A 26728-nucleotide genomic window follows, 5' to 3' on the forward strand; every position below is an offset into this window, starting at 1 on the left:
AGGGAACAGGCCCTGTACAATGCTGAATGGAGGGGAGGGGAAGATGTGTTTGATGATGGTACCCTACTGAAGACAACAGAAATGGTGAAGAATGATCCATTGAATGCAGATACTAGTGGGGTGGAAGATGAATAATTTCACTGCTCCTTGTGTCCCATTGTATGGAGTATGAAAAGCCATCATTTGAATGTGATGCAAAAATTGATTGCTCACATTGGTAAGGGCCTGTTCTGTTTCTTCTACTCCTCACACAGGTTCATTACGTGCATCACAGGAGGGATTTATTGTTGCTGTTGCTGAGATGCAACAAAGGTACAGAGAACTGAAAAAGGAATAAATGCACCAGCCAGGCCAGAATCAACAGACCTTTCCTCCCACAACCCTCCAGCAGATGCTGAACAGCCTCGATGTGAAGAGGAGGTAGCTGAAGCACCCTTCAGAATGCACAGGAGGGCTCGAGTTTTTCACCCGCTGTTCCACTTCTTCCAGATGACTAAGATGGAGTGTCACCATAGGCTTTTGAATGTCGTAGGAGAGTGTCACAGAACTATGCCAACTGTTGGAGTAGGACCAGTGACTCAAAAGAATGGCTGGCCATCCTATCCTGGTGGTTGTCAAGGTGACAGCTGTCTTGAACTTTCCTTCTTGAAGGAGCCACTGGGGATCTGAGTGGGAATCTTAGTTGTCAACCCACAAATGCATCAAGACTGTGATTGAGCCATTTGTGCAACATCACACCACTTCATCTCATCTCCTGTGACAAGATCTGTACTGCAGCCCAAGCAGTAGCATTTGGCAACATAGCTGGCATCCCCTACATGTAGGGCGCAATTGACAGCACAAATCTGGGGTGCTGAGAGGGCCATATCATAATGCAGCTGAATTCACCAATAGAGAAGGATTCCATTCTGTCAACAAACTGTCAGCATTTGTTCCACTTCTTAGGAGTGTGGACCCAGTACCTTGGATGCTGCTGCAATGGCTATGTCCTTGAGTGTTCCTGCTGCATTTGAGGGTCTAGATGACTTACAAAACTGATTATTGCAAATGAAGGCTACCAACTGTGACCATGGCTATCAACTCTATTATACAACTCTTGACTGAGGCAGAGTGCAGATACAATGCAGTCCATTCTCTGCCCAAGGTCATGGTGACACAGACAATAGGCCTGCTGAAGTGACATTCTGCTGCTTGGACCGTCTGGTGGTGCCCTGTTGTATAAACCAAACAAAGTATGCTGCATAATGCTAGCATGCTGTGCTCTGCACAAGTGGAGGGGGCGATAATGAGATGTGATAGATGCTGAGAACTTTATTTACAATGGTTTAAATTTCCTGCAGTCATGCTTACAGCTAGTTTTTGTTTTCAGCTAGTTTCAGTTTTTCTGAACACCCCAGGCTTAAGTGCTGATTGTGTGATTAGTAAAATGACACATAAATAAATATTGAACAATTGAATACTGCATTGCTTAAATGGGCTGGGTTCTGCAGCCTGGCTGTAAGATTTAGTTGCTATTCTGTTCTGTTTTTGCACACTGTTGACCAAAGGGAAGTACAGTCTAGTCTGGAGGCCACAACTGAGGGACTAGAAAATGTCTAAAATTCTTTGGGCTGTATGTGCCAGAGAATATCTCATTTTGAAATGTAAACATGCATTGTATATCTAAAGAATTAAGTATAGCAAAGCATCTGGTAGCCTCGCAGCACCAGGGGCCTGGGTTCAATTCCAGACTTGAGTGACTATGTGGAGTTTGCACGTTCTCCCTGTGTCTTCGTGGGTTTCTGCCATGTGCTCTGGTTTCCTCCAAAGATATACAGGTTAGGTGGATTGGCCATGCTAAATTGCCCCCTAGTGCCAGGGATGTGCAGGCTGGGTGAACTAGCCATGGTAAATGGAGGGTGGTGGGGATGAGATGCATTGTATGTCTGGGTGGGATGCTGTTCAGAGGGTCGGTGCAAACTCAGTAGGCTGAATGTCCTCTATCTGTATTTAAATAAATTGCATGGTATGTATTGTTCAATTTGAACTGTTATGTAATGAAAATTTAACATTTAAATCAAGTGTATCTTTGGAATAACAAGTCAGATAGGCATTAATTATTATTTTAAAAATGCCCTCCACTAACACCTGCTTGGTTTGTCTCTTTGCTATTGTAAACTGTGTTTCAATATTCCAAGGTTAAAACAAGAAACAATTCTCTGCTATTGTATGCTGCTTTTTACAGATTGTTCAGTTGTGATATGTTTACATATTCTATGCCAGCGGAGTCTGAAAAGGGAGAGCTGAAGTACGATGGACACTTTTAAGACGTTTATATAAATAGATCACGAGTTCATATTCTGAATGGAATCACACGATGAAAACAACTTGAAGTGTAAACAAATATTCAGGAGAAAATAATTTCTCAATTGATAAATGATTACTCCTCCATCTTGAACAACATTTGGAAGCAAAGGCACAGAATGTACTGAGTGGGAGAATTCAATTAGCTGGCCAAGTCTTCTGTTACAACGGGGTTGATACCCACCCCTTTGCTAATTTCAGTGGAAAAGGCAAAAATGAGTTAAAGGCCTTCCACTGTTGCTCTCTTTTTCATTGTTATTATCTAAGTCCAAAATTTTCATCGAATTGTTATTGTACAGAAGGACATCATTTGGCCCAATGTGTCTGTTCTAGTCCTGCAAATGAACATCATCACTTAGTGCCATTTAGTCTAAATTAATTAATTTGCAGTAATTTTTGGAGCTTTACCAAATATACTATGAAGAGTATCGGGCATTTGCTATCTGGTTTCAATTGTAAAGAGAATCACAAATGGAAAATAGATTTAAAACCACGTTATATAATGCTGTTAAAAAAAAGAATTATTTTAGTTAGTCCCATGTCGTGAAGGCTAGAATAACAGATTCTGACTTTGAGCTTCAGAAATTCCTGGAAGAATTTTGTAACAATTTCAGAATGAGCTCATCACATTAAGCCTAGAAGAAAGAAAAGAGAATTAAAATGAAAAATATATATAGTAAAGTAACATCTAGTGATTTTCTTATTGTGAACAGTTCCAAGGGATGATAGAAATCAAGATCTTAATGCCAATAATACACACTTCATTCCCAGGCCATTCCAAGTCCTACCCGTCAATTCTAGAGTTACTTTCATTAGTGTCTGTGTTGTAGATGATTATCACACAGGATTGGCTGATATTTTGATTCCACCAGAGCTGGCACCTGTTGCCTCTCATCAGTCCCAGACTGAGACGGAGAAGAACAAGAAGGGCAGCCAGAGAGCTCAGCACCGCACAAAATCAGGACTTTTATATACAACTGCCTCACTTCTAATAGATATCATGTGAGTCACTTTTGATGAAGTATTTATTTCACATTCACATATGAATTTAATAGTTAATCTTGTTAGTCCTTTTTCATTTTTATGGCCCTTGGGTTCTGTTGCTATTTCTGGACGAGTTGCGATGTAAAAGTAGAGTCTGCAGATCTGGCAAATTATTGCTTCCTTAAAACAATTGTCAAAAAGAAGAAGGCAATTAAAATAACGGAATTTTGATATTTTTGTGACTTTGTATAATTTTGTTCTATTTCACATGGAGAATAAAATTTTATGTGTGTTCTTATACGTAGGTATGTGTGAAAAAGATGAGGACTGTAACTAAAATAAACTTAGTCTTGGTCAAGGCAGTATGATTATCTTACCAAAATTAAATAATGAAAATGACTCTTTAAAAGAAATCTCTCTTAAAAACTGAAATACTTTCATTTTGAACATTTTCCCTTAAACATTATTGTCAATTATTTAGTCAAACTAGATACGATAACCTCTTAGAGTCTGAGGCCATTCACTAGTGGTTTTAAGTTAGTAAAACAGTGTGTTAGTGAGTTGGTATCAATATAAAGACCATATCGATTATGTAGATCAACATCATTTTATGGGTGTGCTGTCCTTTTTAAAGCTGACCTGCTAGTGCATTCTTTTGCAGTCTTACTTGTCTCCTTCCTACTCTCCACTTACGATGAGGACATATGCATCCACGTTGTTACCATACCCATTGTAAGTGAATTTTCCCTGTGTTTATTTACACGTATATTTCGTCTGCCTCCTTGAATCTGAACCTATTATTTCCATCTTTTTTGTATTTCTCTTTACCTTTCTTGGACACTGCACTCCTATTCCCTTTCCTTTCTATTGTCGAGTCATGCCTCCTTTCATTTCTCCCGTCTCAGGTACTTTGCCAAATCTAAATCCATGGTGCACCCTTTTACTTTTCTTATAACCTTCTGTTTTTGTGCTGATGTCTCAAGTTTTACTCCTTTTAGATAAGTACTTCTGCCTGTGCCTCTTCTCAAATTCCTAAGAGTCCTCCGAGGCACTCATCCCTACCTCCTCAGATGCAAAAATCCAAGTGCTGTATCCTCTTCTTTCACCAACTTTCCCACATGGCACATATGCTGGAGACTAATTTTGCCAAGCTCTATCCTGTTCTGCTCAACCCCTTATACCAATTAGTCCATTGGACTCTACCAGTTGAATCTTCTGCAATATGTTCTCTTCTCTAGTTCTGCATCATTACTTGAATTTGGCCACCCATCCTTGTAATTCCTTCTCTGGCTTGGTCTCATGTTTGATCGTGTTCCTGTGAAGCATTTGGGACCTTTTCCTATATTATAAGTGCTACAAAATGCAAGTAGTTAAATGTTAGCTACTAGTAGTAGTAGTAATGCTTCCAAAATGTATTTAAAATTCTATGAACACTTCAAAACACATATCAGTTAGTTCCACTGGCTGGCTGGTTGACATACTTTACCAGACAGAAGATATATGTGGGTTTATTTCCCGAAGTTCCGCTTACAGACTATTCATGATCCTAACACTGGCGACAAGTTGAATTCATGCACAAAAGAATCAGGAAACTTGTGAAAATCAGAGATTAGGAAGGCAATATTAATATCAGAAGTAATCATACATTAATTGTCACAATGACCTTGTAGTTAATATGCTGTGTTCTTTAGTAGTTGTGATCAGTATTGTACTATGAATTGAAAACCCCACAAAAATTATGAATTTTTCCATAATCCAATTAATAACCACAAAGTTATAAATCCCTAGCTGTAATGCTAATTATGCAGCAATAATACTGTAACTTTTAAACTAGAGTCAATAAATACCGTTAATGGTAAATTGAGGTAACTGTGTATATTTGGAAAGAATGTGGGACAACATAAACCAAGAGAGATGAGAGAGGTCAAATTGATATAGGCTGTAGTGTCCTATGTTATAACAGTGATTACACTTCAAAAGTACTTCATTGGCTGCAAAGCTTTAGAATACCTTGAGGGGCTATATGATTTCAATTTATTTCATTTTGTGTTCATCTTATTGGTGTATGTGAATTGAAGAAACAGTTGTTCAATAAATACCAATAGGAAGGGAAAACAAATAGCATTTTCTGGTGTCTGAAACACTTAATCAGCATAAAGTATAAAATAGGATTAGATTAAAATAAATGTTTTCATTGTAATCTTCAGACGAACATGTTGATACTGCAGATATGTAGGTTTTCCCAAAGATTTACTCAAATTAGTGTTGGCACAATCTACTGCGATCTGTAAATGAGCTTTAGATTAAAGTCGGTAGATAATTTATTCTGCTGTAACACATGTGACCTCAGAATCCCTCAAGTGCTTATTCTGTGATTAAGTGTGATATCCGAGTTGCTAGAATTTAAAAATAAATGCAGTTTGTTTTATTACTTTGCTGAATGATTGGTTAATTCAGAAACACGTAGTACAATAAACAGGTATAGCAGAGTTCTGTGCTACACATTGAAGGTCATTTCTGTATTCAGTTTCTAAGATGGCTGTTTTAGCAGGAGTTGTATAGAGCAACCTCTCTAGTCATAGTTCAAATATTAGAGCTTGAGATATGCAATGGTACTCTATACCACATCCTGTAATCAGATTTATTTAAATAGTGGAAGGCTCTAGGAACATGTTACTTGAATGCCATCTTGCTCAGACAATAATATACAGTATCATGTGCAAGATACATTGAAACTTAAAACAGTGAAAAACATACTTTGAATTGGATGAACAGAATGGCACGGTGTTAAACCACACCAGAACTTTGTGCTGTAGGTAATAAGTTTGCAATAATAATTCTCTAAATGTTAATAATTGTAAACTGCTTTGCAAATCGAGACTTAGTCTGTTGTCACACATGAAATGACATCAACACCAAGACTGTAAACCATTTTTATTTTGGTTGCTGAATAATCAGCCATCTAAGTGACAGGAGAATCTGCCAGAATAATCAGTATTGTTGCTATGGGAGAAGTCGAACTAAGCCTTTTGACACTCAAAAGAATAGAAAATCAGGAAAAGGGAAAATCATCCTGGATGCTGTTATAATAATTGGGTAATTTCATGAGTGAAGTTTTGGGACTTGTGAGAGACTAACTACTCAAAGTACCATCGGCTATTTCATTATAATTTGTAAGTGTTAACATTTGTTTACAATTCTTACAGCTTTCTACAACTGCATTGTAATCAATGTTATCACTACTTTTTCTGATAACATGCTGTGAAAAAGTATTTCCCTTTGAAAAGGTGAATGATCATATCCTAAAATGTTGCTTATTAGTACATTTGAATAGGTGTAAAATACTGTAAAATTATTAGTCGGATTACTTTAGAACAGTTCTCTAGGATAATTCAGTTGGTGATCTAGTTTTTCATTATTCATGTTCGAAGCCTTGGAATCACTTATCAGTGACAAATGTCACTGCATGCAAATAACAAAAGTAGTTTAATACCCTACATAAATATAGGTAGGTTATATGACACAATATTTTACAAAATCCTTTCAGAAATTCCGTGTAAAATGGAAAAGTTATGCTTATTTACTAAGCTCCATGATTAAGTACATAATCTAAGCTGAAACTTGCTGCAGTTTTAAAGGAAATAGAGTTTTATTCCTAGTTGGATGAGATGTTAAACCAAAACTATATCTACTTGTTCAGTTGGACATAAAGATAATATGACATTTTTCAAAGCGTTTCACCCCCTGTCCACCCCAGATCTTTACTTCTGAGGATAAAGTGTCTCAGTGCTGTGCAAAAATTACAAAATAACCCATCCAAAGGATCAGCGTCAATAAATCAACTGATTTTCCAATTCACTCAGAATCTTTGTCTTGCAGCTACATTCAATGTTCTTACCCTTTAGATTTTTGCATATGTAACATTGATTTTTTAAAAAGATCTCATTATAATGAAGCAAAGTTATGACTAACATTGTAGATTGTTAAACTTGCAAGACTTGTCATGAAAACTGACATGATAGAACAGTAACCTTCATTACATATATTAAAACCGAGTTTTAATATATTTCCTGCTTTGTAGCTAAATGGTCTCTAAATTTGGAATGGTTTTTCTGTTCTCTGGCCTTGCATTCTCAAATTAATTGAAACTGGAACATAATGATCATAAAGTAGAACTAGCAAGGGAATATCCTTATGTTCTCTCATCCCCAAAGATTCACACATTCCTTTTCACTATGAGGTACAGAATCATAGAATCTGACAGCACAGAACGAAGCCATTTGGTCCAGTAAGTCTGTGTCAGCACTTTAGAAAAACAGTCCAGTTAGAACCTCTCTCCTATTCCGGCCCCAGATTCCTATAATTTTATTCTCTTTCAAATCACATCGTAATAATGAGTACTCAAATACATGGAGACTTTGGGTAAAAGTACTTTTCTTATAGATGTTCAGTTGTTAAATCCTAATTTAAATGTTCCTTGATAGCACATTTTAAAAAAAAATTAAAATTCTACAAAAGATTTGACAGGATTACTTTAGAGAGTTCTTCTCTTTAATAATTCAATTGGTGATGTGATTCTTCTTTATTCATGCTTAAATCCTGAGAATCAGTTATCAGTGATAAAGATCACTTTATTTATCAAATTCTCTTTTGAAGGCAATGATTTTGTATTCATTCCACTGTCATGAAGTGAATTTCAAATCTTAAGAATTCATGCGTAAGAGGAATTTTTCTCCTTGTTGATTCTTGTTTCCGACATGAGAATGTACAGCAGTAATGTGCCTGAAACAATAGTAGATCCTCTATCTTTTGCTTGATAATTATTTAGTCATTTAAGATATTTCATTTTGTTTCCAACTTCAAGAATTGGACTAGATTGTGATTTTAGAATTTGCTGATTATTTGTTGTTTTGATTAGCCTTTCGCTCATTATGATAGTCACATGTCTGGTATTTTTAAAATATAGATATTCACCACATTCATTAGAGTCATTAAAATGCTTGAAACAAGCCAACTGGAAGTGAGCAAATGTCTGAAGCATGTTTCTACAGTTATCTTCTCTGAGGAATAAACTGACATTCAATGGAAAAAGCCCCAACATGTAGAAAATTAAGTTCAAAATCAGTGGGTCAGTTTCAGCTCACAGCCATGACTATAAATAAGAATGATGATAAAGAAACCTCTCACTCTTATTGCGATCCCTGGATATCATGAAGCACTGAAGTATTTTTGAAGCAAAGTCACTGTTGTAATGTAGGAAACTCAATAGCGAAATTACACACTGCAAGCTCCCACAAATAGCAATGTGATAATAATCAAATAATCTGTTCTTGTGTTGTTGACTATAGGATATTTTTTGATTAAGCCATGATGTCAAACAAACAATCTTGGGTTATGTCCTTCCACAGTATTAGTTGGTGGAAATCAATTTGTTTATTCTGTTTTTTAAAATAAAAGTTTGTTAACACTTGAAAAGAATCTCATCACAACATTAGAAAAATTGTAACTAATGTGACATTTATGATTGTTGAAGCCTCTTTCATAATATATGCCAGACACTGAAATGCAAAGGAATAAGAGATTTCTGTTGTTGTTTGTACTCAAAGCTTAAAAGTATGTTGAAAGAGCATGCTTATAATTTTTTCTGAGTAGTGCCCAAATGAACACATTGAGCAATGATTCATGTCCATAATATACTTAAGTCCTGTCTATAATATCCTGTCCAGTCAACAAAGCTTTATTTTCAATTGTCTTTGTCATATTTTAGGTGTCATTGTTTTCTTCATTATAAATAAGTATATTACATTTACAATAGAACAATTTCACTGCACTGCAAGTAGACCTTCCCCCAAGTGGTGACGATGTAGTGCTAAAAGGAATTTCTGCTGCCATATGCAAAACTATTAATGTTCATATTTGTGAGCATATATCTAAATTCACTGTGAGGAAATTTACCCCATTATCAGTGAAAAATTTTGCTGGTAGTCCAAATATAGTCCTTTGCATTACCTTAGCTATAATTATTTTTAACCGTTTACTATTGTTGTTGTTGACTGAAAATCTGGTTGCCAAATCTACAAAATGTAAAGGAAAACTGTTTCTTTTTCCTTTATCCTTTACCTTTAAATCCAGAGCCACTATCTCTTTGAAATCTCTTGCTAAGGGCAGACTACTACAAACCATAACATTGTGCTTCAGTTTTTCTTATAAATCTCAAATCTATTGCACTCCCCATCCCTCAGTCCTGCATCTTTTTATGAAAATTTAGCATTTTAAGAGGATGGGGAGGCAAATTGCCGATGTAACTTTTACATAATTGACTTTTGACTTCTAAATTTCCACATCAATGTCAATACAACCCCTTTAAATTTCTTTAGTAAATAAATCATCTGTGCTTTCTTCATTGATGACCTATTTAATAACAATGGTATTTCACTGAACACTACATACATGTGCTAAACAAATGATTGATTCTGGTTATTTTACAAGGAATGATCACTTTTCAAAGATTTTGGTGCATTATCATCCCCAAATCTGAACTCATAAATTCCTTACGTTTGACCAGATTCTTATTGCTCACAAAGTGAAGGTAGCATTTTAGCCAGTCTCTTGCACTACATACATGTGCTAAACAAATGATTGATTCTGGTTATTTTACAAGGAATGATCACTTTTCAAAGATTTTGGTGCGTTATCATCCCCAAATCTGAACTCATAAATTCCTTACGTTTGACCAGATTCTTATTGCTCACAAAGTGAAGGTAGCATTTTAGCCAGTCTCTTGCACACACTGTAGACATGAAACTACTATCTCATACAGCACAATAGTAAGACTCTGTCACCAAATTATTCATAAGTAAAAACCAAAAGAACTGCGGATGCTGTAAATCAGGAACAAAAACAAAGTTGCTGGAAAAGCTCAGCAGGTCTGGCAGCATCTGTGAAGGAAAACACAGAGTTAACGTTTCGGGTCCGGTGACCCTTCCTCAGAACTCAGCAGGTCTGAGCTTTTCCAGCAACTTTGTTTTTGTACCAAATTATTCATCACTGGGCTGAAGATCTTTGTGACCAACACAATGCCCTCTTTTGATCTGTACCTTCATCATGTTTTTAACCTTCCACTTCATGCTTAGTACACAGTTAATAGACAGGTAATACACAGTTAGAGCATTTGGGATCGTTCAGGACTTAATGGTACTTTGACTCTAACCTGGAATATCGATGGTCTACACTGTGGGCATTTCTGAGGTTCATTCTCTTACTGTAGATCCCAAATTCTCTTTGCTTCTCAAAATTATCAATAGCATTTCTGTCCTCATTTCTATTACAGTTATCCTTTCATACTGTCGCCTACAATTCATATCTAGACAGTCTCGCCAATTTATTAACATTATGTCCTCCATTTTTTGTCTTCGTCCTGATTGCCACCTTCGTGCTACAAATACTTCTGGAAAGGAGTGTTTTCCTAGGATTTTTCTAATGTTTCCAACATTTATTCTAGCAGTTTGTTTATCTGCAAATTTAACTGCCATCAAAGTTAGAAGTCTGTCCATACTTGATACTTTGACACTGTCCAAAAACTTAAATGTCAGCACAGATTGGAGAAATTCCGAATGTTATTTTTGCAGTCTTGCAAACAATCTATGGAATTCCATTACATACTCTTGCATGATACTATCCTCAGTCTTTCTAAATATTTCAAAATCTAAGAACACTTCATAAACAATCTGTAAACCATATTTTTGGTACATGTTATCAAACATTCAATCTGCATTCAAATCATCTGACTTCAATTCCATTGATTTTGCTTCTATATGGTAGCTAAGCCATGCCTTTTTGTTTTTGGTAAAGAAGTAGCCCTGATCTAAATAATTACTTCATTCTTCCATTTGTCATAAGACTCACTCTCAGAAAACAGAGATGGATAATCTTTTCACTTTTCTAACCTTTTCATTTTGACTCCTGTGCTACCATGGATATACACCAGAAGATAAATGTTTTTGAACAGAGTCCACACTTTTACTTCTGTTAAACATGCTCCAAAAAACTCAACAGTACTGATTATTAGCTCCCTATATTCAAACAATCAATTCTCACTCAATTAATTTATCCATCACCCGTTCTTTTGTTCTATTGGATCTCAGGAATCCCTTCAGACCTTAATAGATGATAACTTAACGGCTAAACTGAGTAACGTAGCACCCACTATTGGATGCTACATTGGTACCATTCCAAGATGTCAATGCATTTCCAATGTAAAGTGTGCAAAGTACCATCTTGGTGAAAAGGTTTGCATATGGGTGACCAGCTGCACGAAGAAGGATTCCATTTCCTCAATATGAAACTGGTACGTAACCACAGGCAGTGCATTATGCAAGTAAATACTTCCCATATTAACAGCAGTCACCATTCCTTCATTCTGCTGCAGCCCTTTGTGCCACTGTGTTTGACACACCACAACAAGTCAAAGGTAGACTACTCAGCAAAAAGTATTATCTACATGAGTGGCTGATGACTCCTGTCTGAAAACCACACACATGTACATAGGACCAACAGTGAGAGCCATGACACAAGAAACATTATAGAACATTCTGCTATCCTCAGCAATGCTTCTGCTGCTGGTTTGACTCTGAATCTAGGCCTGAATCATTCTGAATTTGAATCAATTTTAATCCAAATCTGAATCTGAATCAAGAGGTGGAGCTTTGCAATACTCACCTAAATGGATTTCAAACTTTGGGGTAATTTTCTACATGCCAAACAACATCACGATTAAGAGGGAACATTTCTTACCACATCTATCAGACAAGAAGAAGCAGGAGCAGAATAACAATCAAACAGAAGCCAAAGATGGGGAGATATAAACAGCCCCTCAAGCTTACTTCGCTGTTCAATCAGATCATTGTTAATCTTCTTTGAAATTCTGTTTCCCAGAAAACAATGGAGGCTGGTTCATTAAATATATTGAAGACTGAGTTTATCATATTTATGAACTACATGGATCAAGGATTACTCTCTTTTGGGGTTGGGGTTGGCACAGGCAGAGAAATAGAATCAAGGCCATAATCAGATTAGCCATGACTTTATTGAATGGCAGAACAGGTTCATTTGAGCAAATTACATACTCTTACTCTTATTTCCTATTTCTTAGGTTTTAATTATCCATTTCAAATTTAAGTAGAATTACCCTGTCCCCACCCCCATAGATGGAGAGAGAGGTGGTGAGAAGAGGAAATAATTTGGCACCTCAGTAATGAGGCTCTCTGTAGCCTAATGAATGTTCAACCTCACCCTCTGGTAAGCTGCCATCTGTTCAATTCTTTCCTTTTGCTCTGGCTCCTGCATACTTGCACCTCAGCACGTCCCAATCTTTCCTCTATTCTAACCTCTAAAGTATCAGTAGATGTGTAGGCAGTGCCCACGTCCCTGTAGAGTGGCTGCTTGACTTATGAGGGGACACAAAATCGAGAGAGGGTGGCATGTGTTAATGTTAACCTACAGAAGGTGGAGCAAATTGTGCAGATGCAGGCCACTATAAATGTTGGGTCCTTCCTTTTTGAGTGCTGCAGGGCTCTTCCAGAGCAACAAATGTTGTTTCAGCATGTCAATGGTCTCCTCCAACCGAAAGCTTTCATTGCAAGCATGCTGCAAACCTGTATGTTTGTGAGTTGCACACTGGAACCATGAGCCATGTCATCAGTGGATTACTTTTGTTCGGGAAAAAACATTCTTTGGTCTACCATGATGGCTCAATGACAAATGGATGGCCCAGCATAATGTGCATTGACCTACAGTCTCTCTGTATGGTCACATGACAGATGAGGAAGTAGAATCTTTTTCGGTTCCAATAGACCTCAGAGTACACGTGCAGCATGCACAAAGTGATGTATGATTCTCTACACCGGAGTAGCTTGACATCCTTGCTTTTCTTCCTGCTGCTCTCTGGCAAGACAGAACAAAAATGTAATAATGTAATCAGTAAACTCCCATAGTAAGCATGTGAATGTCAAATTGCGAAATGTAACAATACCTCCAACTACAACGTGGGAGAAGCTCTAATTAAAGAAGTTCATTGTCATGATCACTTTTACAGCCACTGGCGATGTGATCCTTGCTTTATTCTGAAGCTGCATGTGGCAGATTTTACTGAGTCATTTAGAATCATAGAATCCTACAGTTTGGAAGTAGGCCATTCAGGCCATTGAGTCCATACCAACCCTCTTAACAGCATCCCACCCAGAACCATTCCCTACTCTATCCCTGTAATCCTGCATTTCCCATGGCCAATCCACCACAGCTAATTTCTTTTGTTAAATGCCGACATCTCAGATTTCTCACTGTTCTTTGTTAATGCTCAGCTGGGAGAATGCTCCCTTAACTCCAAGACAGATATGGTTTCTTGCTAAGAACCTAATCTCCTCGTCCTCCTGCCCTGCTCTGCATTCTTTCTGCCCATTCACCTAGTTACACTGTCATGCAAGGAACATATTTGTTACTCCAACCATAGCAGGGAGAAACTGATTTGTGCAAGAACTTTGAAGTTAGGACAAAATCTTTCAACACATACCACTCTCCGTGCACTTTAACATCTTTAAAGAGCTCTGGAAATCATCAAATACTTGCACAATTGCAGCAACAGCTAGTTGAAATCAATCAGCAATTAAATTGAAAGTAATTATGATCCCTTTAACAATAACTTTTAGGATATCCTTCCTGCTGTTGAACCAATGTTCAGCTGTGAGGGGGTTAAGAGATGTTATTGGTTGGGGTCTAGATCTCCAAAATAGCAGGTCTTAAGCCAGAACAACATTACACACACATTGAAATCAAGATCTACCAGCTGTATGTACTAGCAGTAAATTTTCATTTTGCCTTCTCTAACACTTTGACCTTTATGAGATTCTGAACGGCTCATACCTGAGTGGACACCCTCAGCAAATAAAATGGACCTCTAAGGAAATTTGTAGCAACCAAATAAAGGGCACTATGGATCTGAATTTTGTACTTTATGGCATTAAAATGGGGACTGAATTACATCTGTGTGCAGCAGGTTCAATTATACCTCACCCACCCATCCTCTAACTCTGGTTAATTGTAGTACAACGCTTGGTTTTGACTTCATATGCAACTTCATGGAAGATGTGTTATATTTACACTGAATAAAGAAATGGATTAATGTGCTGTCCTAATATGTAATCAAAGTGAAAATGTCACTCCCTCGAGCAAGTTTCTGAGAAGAATTAAAACTTAATTACTCAATGATATTTTATTTATTTGTCAATAATTCCACCCCAAATCCTTTAAAATGTGTCTCACTATATAGGAATTTTTTTTCATTTGTTGCCAAAAATAGATATATCGCATCAAAACAATTATTTTTATGGTAACAATGTCCAAGGACACTGAACAAGGCAGTACGTCACAAATATGGTGGAGACACTTTGACCTATGAGACAGTATTGTGCACCACACAATCACCCTGTGATTGTTCAAATATTATATTTAGCCCAGAAAAGATTAATCTAGTCTAGAATGATCAGCTTTGATTAAAATATACATTTTACATCATACAGCACAGTGTAAAGTAACATGCATTAATTCCTATCATTTAATTTTGATCACCTACAAAACAGCTTCAATCTGTGAACGGAAATCAAATCTTAATTCCTACATAATTGTTTTGGATAAAATAAGCAAGCTATCTGCTGGGAACTGAACCTTGAGTACTCAGAGTGCTCAGAACAAAGATTATTTATTTTAATCATTGAGCTTACTGAGTTGCCTTGGCAACTATGATATAGGCCTCTCCCTTTGTGGTTTGATCCTAAATTCTGTGTGAAGTCCAAAATGGAGAACCGATTATTGAAAGTCACAACATAAATGCTTTGAGATGTTGGGATTTAAATAATTCTTTTTGCCCACTTTCAGCATGAATACCATTTCCCCCTACATTTTGAATATATATATAACATCCTGTATCCTACATTAATGAGATGAAACATTAAGCCAAAGCTCCATTCTGCCCTCAGGTATATGTATAAGATCCCATAGCATCATTCTGAAGAGCAGGAGAATTATCATCATCCCTTAATCAACATTACTAAAAAAATTACCTCGTTGTTATCACTTTGCAGTTTGCAGGAGCCTGTGTACAGAAATTGATTGCTGCTTTTCCTACATTAGTGAATGCATTCAGAAGCACTTTATTGGCTGTAAAGAGCTTTGGATATGCTGAAATTTTTGGTAGGAGCTACGTAAATGCCAGGTTTTCTATATTTTCTTTCTTGCCTGATGTATAAGTACACACTCAATATATAATGTCAGTATTTCACTACGTAACGTGCGTATACCACCATATAATAAATATATTTCAGTAGCATTGAGCCTAAGATGGAATTTTAAATTCCACCAGCAGTGATTTTAAAGGCAGAGTGGTTCTCATAAAATACAATGTATGTCTTGCCCACCTGCCCCAACCTGTTTTCCATATTATGTGGGAAGGGGAACTGTAGAACTGTTGGAAGTCCCACCCACCCTTGGGCTTATTGAGGCCCTTTGGTGGCCAGTTAATGGTGGCCGCTTATGCACCTTTTTCTGTCCCTGATGGTATTTTACCCAGGGTAGATGGAGGCCTATGCTAAGTGGATAGATAGTCTGACAGCTTTAGCAAGGGGTGGGTATCTCCTTTGGAGATCCTCTATGTCCTTTGGAGACACCCCTTCAGGTCATATCACTATTACATCTCCCCACTCAAAATTCACACTCCCGTTTAATATTACTTATCACAGGACTGCAAGATGTCAATCTACGATGCAAGTAAGCTCATGGTTTGAATTATAAATGCTTTGAATGAACCCTCACTAATTTTTAATCCATTTTGTATAGATGATTTCAAAGTGAAATAATTGCATGCCATTTCAACTGAAGTTTTTGCAATAAACAAATCTATAAAAAACACATGGGAGGAAAAGCATGCATAATGGATGAATAAACCCTCCAGATTTGGGGAGGTGCAGGTAATTTTTCTCTCTAAAACTTATGATTCAAAGCACTAAGTAATTATGTTGTATGCAGGTGATAATTGAATGAAATTTGGAAGTTACCAATGGCCATGAAGCCAATTTATATGGATACTGTTTCATTTTCATTGCATGTTGTAAAAGTTTAGGTCTACTATCGATACCTTCTTATCTTCAGAAGACCATCTAAATAGCCTTTTACAAACACCATTATTTGGAATGTTTGCTTCATATCACAAGACTTAAATGTACATCTTTGTAATAACTATTTTATTATGTACATAGTAGATTGTAAGGTATTTTGGCTTTTTGTCCATTGAAAGTAGTTGGAAGAAAAATAAAGGATTGAAATTCAATAGTGATTCTCCCCTTCATTCTGCAACTTCACTACAACAGCCATGAACATGTTAGAAGAACAGCAGCTAAGTGAGAAAATCCCTGTGAAATTCAGACCATAGCTTTAATACATTTATAGTTTTTAATACTTTTAAAAGCAATACATATTCTAAACAGTTTCAAAGGAAGCTCCTTAATTGAAATGTATATGATAAGCTAATGAGAAATTGCTTCTCCCAGAGACTACACAATAAATGATTATCTGTTTGTCTAGTTATTTGAAAAGACATCCCTTATTATTCTATTGAAAAATACTTTGATCCTCATTAGCCTGTAAAAGAAACTGGATTTTGGCACAATGTACAGGGCATTTAGAACAGATTCGTAACAGCAAGAAATGCAGTCAAGCTTGTGGAAACAGGATGCTGGTTAGGAAGACAGCAACAAGTTGCAATAGACAGGAGGGATAGTTGTCATGCCCTGGTCTGTGGGAGAAGGTGCAGGAAGATTATCATGTTTATGTTAATTGATATGACTTGAACTAGAAGTAGTGTAACATTTTTTTTTTATTTTGTATCATGTATCACAAATGTGAGTTGTACTAATTGAACAAAGAAACTCTGATCATATAACTGGAAATTGCTATGGAAAATGCTCATGGATTGTTAGAGGTACTCATTCTCAGTATATGATATCTGCTGTTTACTATATTTTATATGCAATGCATATATTTGATACTTAAATAGTGAATAGTGCTTGTTCCTATGATTTTGGGTTTTAGACATTTTTAAATGAACCTTTTTGGTATTCTTCATTTGCTAGCCACTATATAAGTTTGAAGTTTATTTTGAAAAATTTATATGGATATTGTTTCTTTTCATTCCACGTTGTAGAAGTTTAGATCTACTGTAGTTACCTTCATAGCTTCAGAAGCAGCAGACAGAGGCTCCCTTAAGCAGACTGTGTTTTTATGGGGTTTTACTCACACAGCCATATATCCATTTACGTGGTAACATATCCTGAGGATGTAATAATATCACCTCATTGTAATCTGGACTGCATTACATGTCATTCACATGTATATCTCCTCAATCTCTCTGATGGTGGACCACGTTAACAGAAGAGGAGGCAAAATCTGGTTCTAATCTTCCAATCACTGTAAATATTATGGCAAATATGCTGCTTACAAAGATTCCTATGATAAAAACATTTGTACAATTTCAGCCACTATTTCCAATCTCAGCTGAAGTATAGATGAGTCAGCACAGCCATCCAAAAAGAAGACTAAAATGCAGAGGAGGAGACCAGCAAAGCAACAACACACTGCTTTTTACATTAGCTGCCGTGTTCTGACAAGTTTTTTTTAAATCTCAGGACTCAAGGACCAGATGAGATGTATCCCAGGCTGTTGAGGGAGGCAAGGGTAGGGGAGATATCAGAAAGGTGTGAGGCATTGTACTTGGAGAGGGCTAACAAGGCAAGAGACTGCACTATAATGGTAGGAACCTGGATAATACTGAAGATCAGTGGGACCTAGGCATGCATAACCACAAATCCCTCAAGGTGTCTGGGCAGGTAAGATAAGGTGGTTAAGAAAACACATGGGATACTTGCCTTTGTTAGTTTAGGCATAGAATACAAGATCAAGGAAGTTTCATAGAATCCGTACAGTGTGGAAACAGGCCCTTCGGCCCAAGAAGTCCACACCAACCCTCAGAGCATCCCACCCAGACCCATCCCCTAATATCCCACCTAATCTACACATCCCTGAACACTATGGGCAACTTAGCATAGCCAATCCACCTAACCTGCACGTCTTTGGACTGTGGGTGGAAACCGGAGCACCCAGAGGAAACCTATGCAGACATGGGGTGAATGTGCAAACTCCACGCAGACAGTCATCTGAGGGTGGAATCGAACCCGGGTTCCTCGTCCTGTGAGGCTAAGCACTGAGACACCGTGCCTGGAACTGTATAAAACACTGTTTAGGCTACATATGAAGTACTGTGTGCAGTACTGGTCACCACAAGAGATTTACCAGGATGCTACAAAAACAGAAGTTGCTGGAAAAGCTCAGCAGGTCTGGCCTCAGAACTTAGTTCTGAGAAAGGGTCACCAGTCTCAAAACGTTAACTCTGATTTCACAGATGCTGCCAGACCTGCTGAGCTTTTCCAGCAACTTCTGTTTTTGCTCCTGATTTATAGCATCTGCAGTTCTTTTTAGTTTTTACCAGGATGCTGCCTAGGCGGGAAGGTCTCAAATAGAAGGAAAGATTGGAAAGGCGAGCTTTGTTTCAATTGAAAAGTGAAGACTGACAGGATACATTGTAGAGGTGTATATGATTATCCAGACATAGATAAAGTGGATAGGAAAGCAACAGCAAAGGAGTTAACAAACATGAGGAGTGTAGTTGGGGGGTGTGGGATAGTTGGGTCTCAGTTTAATAGTTAGTCAGGAGTTTGACTAGATATTTAATAGACTATCCTTTTCTGAGTAACTGTTTACTTAAATGCAGTGGAACCCTCCAAATTCTCAGATTAAAATGGATATTTTCAGAGGGTTCCAAGTGTAGGGAATTGCCCAGTGGAATCTTCAATTTTCTGAGCAATTCCTTTAGAGTTTGCTACAATAAGGATTCTGCAAGTTCCCCGTGTGCAACTCTCAGCTAAGCGTAAGAAATGACTAACTGAGTATTAGAAATTCAGGGCCCTTATTCAATGCATTCTTTATCTTTACTATGTCCTGTCATCATGTTCTTGTCATATAACTGTTATAAATTGCTCTGTTCTCATTTATTGTCTTAAATGCTTAATCACTGTGTAAAATTGCCACTGAACTTCAGCAATTATCAAAACATTTTCTGCATTCTTTTCTGAAATCTTTTTGTTTTAAAACTGATATTTGTTTCTCTCAGTAACATCTAAAATAAAGGTTTAATCCTATTTTCATGGTAACATGATAAATTTATTTGTCACATTCTCTTTCATTTTCTATAGTACTTTCCCAAAAAGTCTGAACTTTAACCTGGCAGCTTTTACGGTTAGCTGAGGAGAGGTGAATTGGTTCTCACCTTTTCAACTTCCTTAGTTGTTTGCAACCAATATGTTAGTTCTCTTTCACAAACAGCTCTACCTTTCTCCAATTGAAAGAAGTTAATGGTTTCCACCAAGAAACATTAAACAATCAATTGCAAGGTTTTCTTCAGCAAAAGGAAAATAAATTTTATTACATGCTAACCACAAGAAAAGTAATAAAGATGCAACATCGACCATATGGCCTCTAAGAAATCACATGGTCGTATGCAAAATTAAAAGAGAATAGCGGTCAGTGCAAAAGAAAGATAAAAGAAAAAAGGTTAGGATCCCATGAGTGTCCTTGAGGTGTAAGGGTATAAGCTGAGACAACAGTTGGTCCATTAATTTCTGGAAACATCAGCTGGAGAGAATATTACAGTTATCCTTTGAATTGTTAGAGTTCTCATGTTTCTTTCTAATTGGTATTTTCGCAGAGTGCTTTTTCTCCTTCAGAGACAGAGAGAGTTCTCAGTCTGTGTTGTGTGCTGCATCCTTAGTTTCATCTCTCTCTCTCTCACTGCCAAAAGCAAACCCTGAAATAGCAACTTTGTTGTGTACTCTATGTTTGCTGTAGGTGAAGTTCTATCTCCAAAAATGTGAAGATTCCCATAAAGGTGGAAATCAAAATAGAAGATGAGGGCATTTTGTGGCTCCCCACACAACAACTGGCTTCTTTGTTTTTGGATAAGTTGTTAATTTCAGCTCAACTGGCTGTTGTCTAATCCACTTTGGTTTTCTGAAACTTGGACACTTGTGGGGTCAGGTGATGCCCATGGAAATTTTATGTCAGTGTTTTAGATTCTTTATAAAACCATTTCTGTCCATAAAAGTCCTAGATATTAAATTGGATGATGCAATTCAAAGATCAACAGTCCATGTTTAATATATTTGTGAATTGGCCCGGAAATTTGATGGTATGCCCAGATGAGGAGGGATAAATCACTCCTGTCTTTTTAACCCCTTGTTTGGCCACAAAGATTTTGAATCCTTTTTTAGCACTCATGCTTCAAATAAAACGTAGTTGGCTAGTTCAAAATGAACTAACCTCAAGAAATGTAATAAAATGCAACATCAGGCACACATTAACACAGGCTTTTAAGGGAAGGATGTCTTGTTCAAAATTCCTTTGGTTAAAAAATTCCTTAAGAGCCCTTGAAGAGCCAGGTTCTAATCTGACCCTACTGTTGTTTAATTGATTATTTTTTTCCTCAGGAGTAGCAAACTTTGTAGATATTTTTGAGTTCTCAATGAACATATGTCTCTCCAATTTGCTTTTCATCAGGTTTTGTCTTCTAAGAGGCTGAGAGAAAACAGGGATAGAGTCTTCCAGTTCTGCTGTTACAAATCCACTGTTTCGTCTCTCTTGTCTGCCTAAAAGTAATTGACTGAAATACAGTTCATTTGTATAGTTTGTACAGTTAATCAGGCATTGAATTGGACTAGCCATATCAATACTGTGGCTACATGATCAAATCAGAGGCTAGGATCCCTACAGTTCCGTTTACAAGATACATTGCAGAAATTCACCAAAAATTCTTAGACAGCACCTTTCAAACTCATTACCATTTCCACCTAGATGGGCATGGACAGTAAATACATGGGAACACCACAACCTGCAAGTTCACCTCCAAGCCATTCACAATTGTGACTTGTAAATACAAGACCCTTCCTTCAATGTCACTGGGTCAAGATCTTGGAACTCCCTACCTAAGGGCATTGTGAGCCTACTTACACAAAATGGATTGCAGCAGTTCAAGAAGGCAGCTCACCACCACCTTCTCAAGAGCACCTACGGATGGGCAGTAAATACTGGCCAACTAGCATCATTCACATCCTATGAATATCCAAAAATAAAGGCTTTAAAGCTGTTTGCATATGCAAATAATGTTTGACACTCTGCCCTGCAATATCAGTCAAAGCAGCCTACAATGCAGTGGAACCAGTCATCCTTAATTGTTGTCTGCAGCTACCAAAAAAAGTAACTTTGTTAAAAAAAAAACCCTTAACGGGAAGTAAGCAAGTGGCTGCAGGAGATACATATTGAAAACACAATCTGCTGCCAGTAGTTAAGTCAAATTAATTATAATAAAAGCAGTCAGTTGAGCCTCAACCCTATTCAGACAGAGAAATTCCCTGTGTACCTTCACCACAAACAAATTTATCCACCAATCTTTTGATCAGGGCTTTAACATGAGATGAATTTGTTTGTGCAGGTTGAACAATTTCCCTGCTACATCAGTAGCTGCCAGTGCTGGACAGAGAATTACAGAGTCCCCACATTCATGCAATGCAGTCCACATTGACCCTCCAAAGAGCATTCCACCCAGACCCACCCCCTACTCTATCCCTGTAACCCTGCATTTCCCTAGCCTGCACACGGCCTAGACATTTAACATCTAACCACAAGGTTGTGCAAACTCCACACAGACAGTCAGCCCAGGGTGGAATCGAATATGGTTGCCTGGCGCACTGAGGCAGCAGTGTTAACCACTGAGCCACATCTTCTTTATCTCTAATTCCAGCAGTTTCTGTACAGAATGTTTCTGAATTGTTTGGAGGAAATCTGAAAGGTAAGTTTCAAAAGCTTTACTGAGGTGAGGTGCATGGAGGCACAAGAGTAGGATGAATGGTAGTGAAATAAAGGAGTGGAAAGGATAAGGATGAGTAAATCAGTTAAAGGTAATCAGGAATGGGTTTTGATGAGAGTGTGATAGAAAGGAGTGTGGATTGTAAAAGAGTAAAAGATACAATGGGAATGAGGGATTTGGGGACATGTTTGATTGCAGGAATGAACAGGCATTGCTATGCCTAGGGCCATTATTTTATAGTAATTTCCATGATAAATACAAAGTGCAGCTATTAACAGCTCTTTCCCTTAGTACACCGAGTGATACTATCCACTAAATCCTCCCTAAAAGGAAAATAGAAAAGTAGAACAAAAAGCTAAAAGGAGTTAAGGCAATAGAAACAGAAAATAAGAGCAAGCCTGAACCAGAGAAGGAAAAACAAAAAATAAGAGCAAAGACAAGTATGTGCAGAAGGCAACCATATTCTCTAACTCACTGCACTCAACTCCACAAGAGATTCACAAGCAGTACACTCAAAAATGCTTTTACCAACTTTTCCAGATGCAGAATTCAATGTCCACATATGCAGACTGTGTAAACATGTCATGCTGTAATCCAGTTGTCCAATCTGTACCATTGTCACTAATAGTAGGGTGTAGTTATAGCATAATGAGTTTGTATTTCCCTAACAAATATGCACATTGGAATTTAAAGTGGTAAAACAAAAACAAAGACAGAACACACAACTTTAAGATGGTGATTGGATTGCTTTGGTTCCATTGTCCACCAGTCATTAACCCAACTGGACTTGAAATCTAAACTCATTAATGTACAACAAGGATTAGACCACGCTGGTATGAGCTGACTATATGGTATGAATTAATTCATATGCCCACAATATCACCATTGCCAAAACCAAATCTCTTAACCAGTTTACCATTTTGGAAAGTACTTTACATACCAATAAGTTCTAGCTACTTTGAAGTAGCCAGGGTTTGATGGCTTCCTTTTTCATTAGTATTTGAGTTCTTTGTCAGGGTGACCTCAAAACAGTTTTTGAAATGGATGACAACGGCCACAAGTTCCAAGTCATCAGTTTGAAAGATTTGAGGTATCCAATCATGAACAAAGTGAAATTAATACATGACTTTCACCCCAATTGATCCTACACACATCTGCACAAGCTGCATTGTGACAAGTCAACCATGAGAGTTAGAAAGAGATTTAAGAACATAACCTTTTGAGTGCCAAATATTTCTACAGCAAAAAAGACTAGAAAAGACAAACTGAATATGAAAACAATTTAAAGCAATTGGGAAGCCTTAAATTTAGACCCAATCTCTTTAAATGAAATGTCGATAGGTGCAGTTTACAATCTTCTAGAAAGAAACGCAGTATCCATAAGGGTGAAATGGTAACCATCCCTTAGGCAAGGGGAGAGTTTGAGAAGGAGAGTCCTTCATCATTACCTCAGCCAGAGTGGGAATTGAAACCACGCTGTTGTTGTCACTGTGCAATACAAACCATCCAACTGACCTGACCAATCCCAACAATGCCCGTACATGCATGGCAGAGAAAAGATCCTTCTGTACATCCGTGGTTAACAGCTTCCTTTCAAGAGTGGTTACTTTGCTGAAGTCCTAGAAATATAAAAAGCATATAGAACTTTTCCTGTTATCTGTTTTAAATATCTTAAGCATTATGTTCTTATGGTCTTTAAAGAGGATGTGACGAATGTGATTTTTTTTCTTAATCTAGTGTATCTGATGCTGCCAAATTTCACATCCTTCAAATCCAAAGGATGAATTTATTTGAAAGTTGCAATTATTGAATTTATTTCAAGTATGATGAAATTAAGAAATTTTCTTTATCTCTGTGTATTAATGAAGTTGTACTTTATGATACAGATCTTTGGAAAACTCCTTTCAGTGGAGCAATTATTATTGTCTTTATTAATTCATGGGATATGGGTATTGTTGGTAGCTTTTCTTGCCTATCTCTTGTTCTTGACAAGATAGCAGTGAACCTTATTTTTGAACCAATGCAGTCTACTGGTGAAGGCTCTTCAATAATATTAATAGGAGGCAATTCTAACATTTTGACCCAGCAATAATGAAGGAATTGTGATAAACATCCAAGTCAGTGTGATGTGTGATTGGGTGGGGGAGCTTGGAAGTAATGTTACTTCCATGCATATAATACCCTTAATTGTATATTGGGCAATATAATAGTTTTAGTAATTATGTCTAACTAGCCAATGTAACGTGTACCTATTGCTGCTATGCAATAAATTACATCTTGTTAAGATGAATTCCTCTTTTTGATAAGACTCACAAGTATTCAATATCTGTTGCAGTTAATCAACCAAGCTGTTAAATCCAGTGTAGAAAGGAGGGTTGGATTTCTATTAATAATTACTTCGCATTTTTGCTGTTGTGCCCAATCAGGAGCTGTTTAACCGGTTTTGTTAGTTTCAAGGTTAAATGAGAAGAAAGGAAGATTGGTGGCAACACTCCACCCCAACCATAAGCTGGTAGTGGTTGGTTCTACTACACATACAACTCCCTTGTCTTTCTAGTGGATTGGTTTAGGAGGTATTTTGGTTGGGATCAAACTGACTAGAAAGGTCCAGCTTTGATCCCTGGCCTGCTGCACTAGGCTGGGTAATGGTGAGATCATTGCATTGGGTCTCAGAATTTTTGGGTTCTAGAAGTCACATTCAGTTAGACTTCCACTTCCTGACTACATTCTGTTGTGTATATACAGAATTGGACAATGATATGATGCTAACAGTGATAGCATGTCTCATCGATGCCAACTATCTATATTTGCACATGAAGAGTGCCTTCTTAAGGGAGGCATGAATTGGCTGCTACCACTCAAAAGTTTAAGTGTGTTATGACATTTGATAAATCTGGGAGTAAAAATAAATTGTGGTATTTTTCTTCCATAGCTTGTGAAACAAGATAGTCAGTTGTTAACAATAACAAAATCTTTATAAGGCATCTTCAAAATGCAAGGAATCCTATGGTGCTTGATAAAGGATAACTTCATTTTCTGAAGAAAGGTCTAGACCCAAAACATCAGCTTTCCTGCTCCTATGATGCTGCTTGGCCTGCTGTGTTCATCCAGCTCTACACCTTGTTATCTCAGATTCTCTAGCATCTGCAGTTCCTACTATCTCTGGACCAAAAATAGGTCCTTGGGCAAATCCAAAGGAAACAATGCTGGGGAAGGAAACAAAGCATTGCTGAAGATGTGCTGATTTTGTTCAGACAGATAGAGTTGAACCACCCAAGGGCAAATTTGCAGGCCTGAACAGCAAAGAATAGCCGATGGGCAAGAATGGCATGATCAACTTAGTAAAACACTGCAGGGAAGCTAAGGAGGGAAATGCACTATCATTATTACAGAGTCTTAAACTGATTGCTATTCTAAGATAAACTGAACTGTCTTAGGGGGATTTCAATACCGTTTTGCAAGAAAGATAGGCATCTTCATGTGTGAATCTTGATTCTGAAGGCTTTATATTTCTTTTTTCCCTTGTAATTACCGCAGGGCTGCAGTTTTAACATTCCAAAATTAAGTGATAAAGGAAATAATGGTCTCTCTTAAAGTCAATCATATTATCAACATCAAAAGATGTTGTGTTGTCATACCACAACCATAACATTTCAAATCAAATTGTAACTTGTTTTTAGGAGTCGGGATGTCACATTGCAGCTGTACAGAACATTGGTGAGGCTTCTTTTAGAATACTGCATACAGTTCTGTCCGCTCTTCTATAGGAAGAATGTTGTTAAACTTGTGAGGGTGCAGAAAAGATTTACAAGAACGTTGCCGAGTCTGGAAGGTTTCAGCTGTAGGGACGGGCTGAAAAGGCTGGGACTGTTTTCCCTGGAGCATCAGAGGCTGAAGGGTGACCTTATAGAAGTTTATAAAATAATGAGGGGCATGGATAGGGTGAATTGCCAAGGTCTTTTTCCTTGGGTGGAGAGTTCAAAACTAGAAGGCACAGGTTTAAGGTGAGAGGGGAAAGATTTAAAAAGGGTCTGAAGGGTAAATTTTTCATGCAGAGGATGGTCCGTGTATGGAACAACTTGCAAGAGGAAGTGGTGGAAGCGGGTACAATTACAACATTTAAAGGCATCTGGATGAGTGTATATATAGGAAGCGTTTAGAGATTGGGATGTATGGTCGGCACGGAATTGTTGAGCGGAAGGGTCTGTTTCCATTCTCTATGACTCTATGACGCCATGTCAGTGTGAATTTTGCTGGCCCCTTCAGTTCTGGAAATGTTGATTTAAATTTTACTTCCCTGTCATTTCTAGTTACTTTCATGAACAACACATGAAAAAAAAAGGAATTTTTGACAAGCGTTCCATTGTATGCTAACTGTGGCTC

The 26728-nt window shown here is 37.4% G+C and overlaps 1 protein-coding gene across 1 annotated transcript in view; it reads left to right on the forward strand.

Moving 5' to 3' along the window:
* The window catches only part of LOC109926310 (glutamic acid-rich protein-like), a 52449-nt gene that overhangs the window by 6924 nt on the left and 18797 nt on the right, over positions 1 to 26728 (forward strand). Inside the window, exon 2 of the mRNA XM_020526183.2 lies at positions 3216 to 3345. The gene's annotated coding sequence lies outside the window, so the exon portion shown is untranslated. The remainder of the gene's footprint in view (positions 1 to 3215; positions 3346 to 26728) is intronic.

This window comes from Rhincodon typus, chromosome 29, assembly GCF_021869965.1.
Source record: "Rhincodon typus isolate 14 chromosome 29, sRhiTyp1.1, whole genome shotgun sequence".
Taxonomy (NCBI): Eukaryota; Metazoa; Chordata; class Chondrichthyes; order Orectolobiformes; family Rhincodontidae; genus Rhincodon; species Rhincodon typus.